Source organism: Eucyclogobius newberryi, unplaced genomic scaffold (assembly GCF_026437365.1).
Source record: "Eucyclogobius newberryi isolate DKJ021-1_F unplaced genomic scaffold, fEucNew1.0.hap1 SCAF_13, whole genome shotgun sequence".
Taxonomy (NCBI): Eukaryota; Metazoa; Chordata; class Actinopteri; order Gobiiformes; family Gobiidae; genus Eucyclogobius; species Eucyclogobius newberryi.
Genome location: NW_027315757.1, coordinates 11,556,425 through 11,563,091, shown reverse-complemented (window position 1 = coordinate 11,563,091; position 6,667 = coordinate 11,556,425). Strand labels below are relative to the sequence as shown.

The 6,667-nt window shown below is 43.8% G+C and overlaps 1 long non-coding RNA gene across 1 annotated transcript; it reads left to right on the top strand.

Annotated features, from left to right (window-relative positions):
- The first annotated feature begins 3,691 nt into the window (after positions 1–3,691).
- Positions 3,692–4,787, top strand: LOC140357595 (uncharacterized). The gene is made up of 3 exons (XR_011926645.1): positions 3,692–3,943; positions 4,292–4,444; positions 4,635–4,787. It is a non-coding gene; the product is annotated as an uncharacterized lncRNA (long non-coding RNA).
- The last annotated feature ends 1,880 nt before the right edge of the window (positions 4,788–6,667 follow it).

The following is a 6,667-nucleotide window of genomic DNA, read 5'->3' as shown; positions in this document are numbered from 1 at the left end:
TCAATTGACAGATAAAAATAACCATGTGCAAATCCAGGGCGTCTTGCCTAGTTTCAGCGATCTTCGTCAATTTAATGAGGTTTCGATGAAATTCTGTCAAAGTGCACGAAAGAACGTGGCGCTTCGGGAAACGCGTAGCTTCGGAATACTACGGACCAGGGCTCGGCAGCCAATCAGAGCCAAGCACACACATTTTGTCGACCAATCAGCGCGCAGCATGCAAATTTTCACTTGTAAACAGTAAACTGTCATGGCGCGGACCGTGGAGGACTATCGTCAAACGCTTCCCGGCCCGATTTAATGATAATATTCCCTCTTCTAAAAAATATTAATGAAAATGACCCCGTCCTTGCACTCGAAAATACCCTGTCCAAAATACGGGAAGACGGGCCTCTAGCTAAAATCAAATCAAATCAAATCAATTTATTTTTGTAAGGCCCAAAATCACAACAACAGTTGCCTCTGAGGGCCACAGGGAGAAATGAATCAACAATGATAAAAGCTAAAAGCCTGCCTCCCCGTGTTACCGTGGGTTCTCTCCGGTTTCCCCGGCTCCTCCCACCGTCCAAAGACATGCATGTGTTAGGTAAAATTGATGACTCTAAATTGGTCCTAGTGAATGAATGTGAGAGTGAATGTCTGTAATGTCTATGTCTCTGTGTTAACCCTGCGACAAGTTGGCCACTGTCCAGGGTGTACCCCGCCTAAGGACCAAAGTCACTGGGATAGGCTCCAGTCACCCGCGACCCTGAAAGGGAACTAGCGGCATAAAATGGATGGATGACTTCACTATTCTAAAACAAAGCAAAAAATAAATTTGTCGCAAATTATGAATGCATGTAAACGTGAATATTGCATGTCAGTATCTCTGACAGCAAAACGTGTTCTAGCTAAGGCCAAAAGATCCTTCCAGGACAGCTGCATAGACCAGCTATGCACCTGGCACTGATATTAATGTTTTGTCCCATTCATTTTAATTAAATCAATTAAAATGTAGTCAATATGGAACTTCCAGCTCCCCTTTCTGAGCTTCACTAACTCATATTGTGGTGTTTGGTTAGGGTCCATTATTGTCCAGCATTACGTTAGATTTAGAAATGTTTATTACGTTTATTAGCATATGCTAATTTGCAAACACAACAGTGGTATGCTTTCTAACAAGGCCCTGCTGTTGCTCACATGAGGTGGAGTGTTTTTCAGTCCCAAACAGGCCTGTGTCTCCGTTACAAAGCAAGTACAGTGGTGGATGCACTTTTGTATATTTGGTGGCATCTTGTTCATCAATTAACAGTATATAATTTAATTTTCTTTGACAAATATTTTAGCATCATGTAAGGTGATCTAATACTATGCGGAAGGCTTCAAAACCTGCTCCAGGCTTTGTTTATATTCATCCAGAGTTTGTGCCATCAATTTGGAACTGGAGGTAAATGACTCCATTTGTCATCGTTGGCAGCTACATTAAAAGACTTGTGAATTGTTTGCTGTTATTAATGTATCAAAACTTCGGAGAGTTAAATGGAAGACAGAAAGTGTCTGCCGGGTCAATGCCCTGTCATTCAAAAAGTCTTTTGAATCTTGGAGTGATTTATTTTGAAACATTTTGAGATTGGATTAATTTACAATTCTGACTCGAACCACAAGGCTCCAGTAAAATAGGTAAAACTATTCCGTTTAGTGGAATCTTTAAGATGACAAGTGCACATGGAGAGGCTGAGGAGGCTGATGGTTTCACTGCTGTGGTATGACGTGGAGGAAGTTTGAGACATTGCCAAAAGGGCAAGAAGGACAGGAGAGAAAGTGCATTTATATCATTGGGTTGAGAGGTGAGTCATAAATTATTGTCTATCCTTTATGCCAGTGGTTTTCAAACTCACTTACCTTAATAATAATGCATTTCTAGGCGTTCCCTTATCAGGATTTGGTGCTAATACACATCTACTGGCAGCAGAGGGGATTAGCATGGGAAAAACCAAACAAAATCCAACCATAAACCACCTACCCCCAACTTGTTAATACACGCACCAAGTTTTAATCAATGCAATTTGAGGGCAGAAATGAACAAGTCTAAACAGTGCATGAGACCTCCGGATTTCTACCTTTGTCGTCACATTTCCGGAAAATTTAGAACCTCGTAAGGACCTCGTAAACAGGATTATTGACACAAACCTAAATTAAATGTATTAAACTCCAGGTATGATTTTGTGAATGGACAAAGTTATAACATGGTTAAAAACAAAACATTAGTTTTCTCAGAGTTGTATTTTGAATGAGTCATGCATGTTGGAGCAATCTTGAGATGTCTGGCATACGAGGCCTGAGTGCCTGAATGTAATAACTGCATCATGTGTCCGCACACCGCATCATGTGTCCGCACACCGCATCATGTGTCCGCGCACCGCATCATGTGTCCGCGCACCGCATCATGTGTCCGCGCACCGCATCATGTGTCCGCACACCGCATCATGTGTCCGCACACCGCATCATGTGTCCGCACACCGCATCATGTGTCCGCACACCGCATCATGTGTCCGCGCACCGCATCATGTGTCCGCACACCGCATCATGTGTCCGCACACCGCATCATGTGTCCGCGCACCGCATCATGTGTCCGCACACCGCATCATGTGTCCGCACACCGCATCATGTGTCCGCGCACCGCATCATGTGTCCGCGCACCGCATCATGTGTCCGCGCACCGCATCATGTGTCCGCGCACCGCATCATGTGTCCGCGCACCGCATCATGTGTCCGCACACCGCATCATGTGTCCGCGCACCGCATCATGTGTCCGCGCACCGCATCATGTGTCCGCACACCGCATCATGTGTCCGCACACCGCATCATGTGTCCGCGCACCGCATCATGTGTCCGCGCACCGCATCATGTGTCCGCACACCGCATCATGTGTCCGCGCACCGCATCATGTGTCCGCGCACCGCATCATGTGTCCGCACACCGCATCATGTGTCCGCGCACCGCATCATGTGTCCGCACACCGCATCATGTGTCCGCACACCGCATCATGTGTCCGCACACCGCATCATGTGTCCGCACACCGCATCATGTGTCCGCACACCGCATCATGTGTCCGCACACCGCATCATGTGTCCGCGCACCGCATCATGTGTCCGCGCACCGCATCATGTGTCCGTGCACCGCATCATGTGTCCGCGCACCGCATCATGTGTCCGCGCACCGCATCATGTGTCCGCGCACCGCATCATGTGTCCGCGCACCGCATCATGTGTCCGCACACCGCACACCGCATCATGTGTCCGCACACCGCATCATGTGTCCGCGCACCGCATCATGTGTCCGCGCACCGCATCATGTGTCCGCACACCGCATCATGTGTCCGCACACCGCATCTATAGACGTTTCACCCTACATGCTATAGACGTTTCACCCTACATGCTATAGACGTTTCACCCTACATGCTATAGACGTTTCACCCTACATGCTATAGACGTTTCATCCTACATGCTATAGACTTTTCACCCTACATGCTATAGACGTTTCACCCTACATGCTATAGACGTTTCACCCTACATGCTATAGACGTTTCACCCTACATGCTATAGACTTTTCACCCTACATGCTATAGACGTTTCACCCTACATGCTATAGACTTTTCACCCTACATGCTATAGACGTTTCACCCTACATGCTATAGACGTTTCACCCTACATGCTATAGAAAAGCAAAACAGTCGGTCTGTGGGCAGCATGGCGAGGGTGAGAAGGTGAATCTACCACATCAACTAAGCCACCTTCTCCCAAACGACTGAGATCTACCACAGATGTAAAGACAAAATCATCTAAAAAGTCAAGCGATGTACTTCCTGCAGTTTGCATCATTTGCAGAAGGTTGATCGCTGTATCAAAGAGGCTCACAAGACAAAGAAAAGATAAATTGGTCCAAGCTGAAACTTTAACTGCTGGTGAGTAGATTATATACTGATTCTTGCATGTGTGTTTTCTCTTGCTCGTGGTAAATAGGACTAATCACAGTGAAATAAGTTGGCCAAAATATACATAGATAAGATAATCCTTTATTGTCCCACATGGGGACATTTCATTGCTGCAACGCAGGAAGATCCAGAGATAGATACAGAAGAAAAGAACAGATCTCTATAGGAATATGTGCCTAGTTTATGACATGTAGGTGTAGATATAGTGTATGTAAGACTGTATGATGATGAGTTGAATAAAAAGGCAATACAACTTTTGCGATTGTTTACTGATTGTGCTCACCCTTGATTGAAATTCTTTGACTTCTCCTTTACTAGGAAGTTTGGTCAAAGCAGCTGAATCAAGAGCAGATGAATCCATCCTGATGTGTACCAGAGGTAAAGATTGTGTTGCCATTGAAGGCACCTCTATCACAAGAGGTGTTACAAAGAATACACAAGCTTTCTGACAAAGAAGACAAGTGATGAAAGGTTACATTTTGGTAATCAAATAAAATATATATATTTCCATATATTTAGATAAATTCATAATTTAATTGAAAATTATTGTAATGACTACACGATAATTTTAAAGACGTTTGAATCAAAGCAAATTTCTGTTTGTAGTGAGCTAGTACATTTCAATCACTGACCAATCACTGCATTTCCTTGCTTTATACAGGTGACCTAAAGTCTGGGAGTACGGCGATGCATATACAGCATTCTGTGACACTGTCATCCGGACACGACTGATTGAAAATCAGGAAATCCTCAGAATGAAGAAGCTCTTGTCCCTGTTCCAGAAATTCATCAAAAAACACCCTGGTCATGGAAGTTACCGGTAATTAAATTATTCTTATTGTTTATGAAAGAAAACAATAGAAGATCAGATAAACATCACAGCTATGTTTATTCATGAAATTTCATTCAAGATCAAACCAATCCAGTTAGCTACAGGAGTCTGCATATTTTCATTCATTTTATTTATTTATACAGGGAAACCCCAGTGAGAAAAGTGGTTTCCCTGTTAAAACACAACACAAAATAAACAACAAACATAGGATACTAAAACACAAATAAAATAATAATTCTAAAACTAAAACACAAATAAAATAGTAATCTATCAATACTTAAGAATTTCTATTCCTTGTCTAATTTTTACAGATCTGATCTTCTGAAGAAGAGATTACAGCAAGACTTCCCACAGCTGAATATTCACAAACCACCAAGAAGAAACCTGAGTGAAATGGTTTCCACAGAGACGACAGGACTTCACCAGGATTTTTCAACTGAAACTGATATGTCAGTTTCTGAGATGTCATGTAGTGATGGAGAAATGGTGCCAGAAAGTGGTAAAGATGCAGCACTGTGAGAGCTCTCAAGGACAGTTTACAGTGCAGGTGTATCACTGAAACAAGCGGTCAAGAGTGCCCCTAGTATGGATGAAACAAGCGGTCAAGAGTGCCCCTAGTATGGATGAAACAAGCGGTCAAGAGTGCCCCTAGTATGGATGAAACAAGCGGTCAAGAGTGCCCCTAGTATCACTGAAACAAGCGGTCAAGAGTGCCCCTAGTATGGATGAAACAAGCGGTCAAGAGTGCCCCTAGTATGGATGAAACAAGCGGTCAAGAGTGCCCCTAGTATCACTGAAACAAGCGGTCAAGAGTGCCCCTAGTATGGATGAAACAAGCGGTCAAGAGTGCCCCTAGTATGGATGAAACAAGCGGTCAAGAGTGCCCCTAGTATCACTGAAACAAGCGGTCAAAAGTGCCCCTAGTATGGATGAAACAAGCGGTCAAGAGTGCCCCTAGTATCACTGAAACAAGCGGTCAAAAGTGCCCCTCGTATCACTGAAACAAGCGGTCAAGAGTGCCCCTAGTATGGATGAAACAAGCGGTCAAGAGTGCCCCTAGTATCACTGAAACAAGCGGTCAAAAGTGCCCCTAGTATCACTGAAACAAGCGGTCAAAAGTGCCCCTAGTATGGATGAAACAAGCGGTCAAAAGTGCCCCTAGTATCACTGAAACAAGCGGTCAAAAGTGCCCCTAGTATGGATGAAACAAGCGGTCAAAAGTGCCCCTAGTATCACTGAAACAAGCGGTCAAAAGTGCCCCTAGTATCACTGAAACAAGCGGTCAAAAGTGCCCCTAGTATGGATGAAACAAGCGGTCAAAAGTGCCCCTAGTATGGATGAAACAAGCGGTCAAAAGTGCCCCTAGTATGGATGAAACAAGCGGTCAAAAGTGCCCCTAGTATGGATGAAACAAGCGGTCAAAAGTGCCCCTAGTATGGATGAAACAAGCGGTCAAAAGTGCCCCTAGTATGGATGTAAATTGGCCTCCTACATCAGAGGATCTAAATGTTTCCTCTGCCAGAAAGATTGTGCCAATTGAACTTTATAACTTACTAGCTTGGTGTGTAGGTGCTAGTGATAAATTGACATTGTCTAACATGGTAAATGCATCCGAGGAGGTTGATCTTTGTTTACTGTCAATTTGCCAAGATATATATTTGTCCTCAAAAGGTAAAAATCAAACCAGTCCAATGTCATGGCCTCATGTTAATGTTGTACTTACACATTTTGACATCAATCATACTTATATCATTCCTCTGTTTGTTTGTATATCCTATTCTGCAGAAAGTTTGCCTTATACTAGATCGAAAGATACACATGTTAATTAGCCTGTTTATCACAATGTAAATACTGCTTTTATG